Below are 274 nucleotides of genomic sequence, written 5' to 3' on the forward strand. Positions count from 1 at the left end.
GAAACCCGGAAGCACCTGTCGACACTACGTCTCCAACCTCACCAACAGATGACAAAGTTCCCAGCACTGGTTCGAGAGGTGATGCTGAGGGGGAACCTCTATTGGATGAAAACAGGGAAGCATCCAATATCGAAGAACACTCTCTGGCTGACCCTATCTCCACAGTTGCTGAAGCTGAGGCTCCAGGTTCGAGAGGTGAGGAGCAAGAAGTGATCCATCCCTCAGGTGGAAACCGGGAAGCACCTGACATGGAGCTACCTTCGAGCTCTGAACC

This window comes from Ipomoea triloba, chromosome 16 (assembly GCF_003576645.1).
Source record: "Ipomoea triloba cultivar NCNSP0323 chromosome 16, ASM357664v1".
Lineage (NCBI taxonomy): Eukaryota > Viridiplantae > Streptophyta > Magnoliopsida > Solanales > Convolvulaceae > Ipomoea > Ipomoea triloba.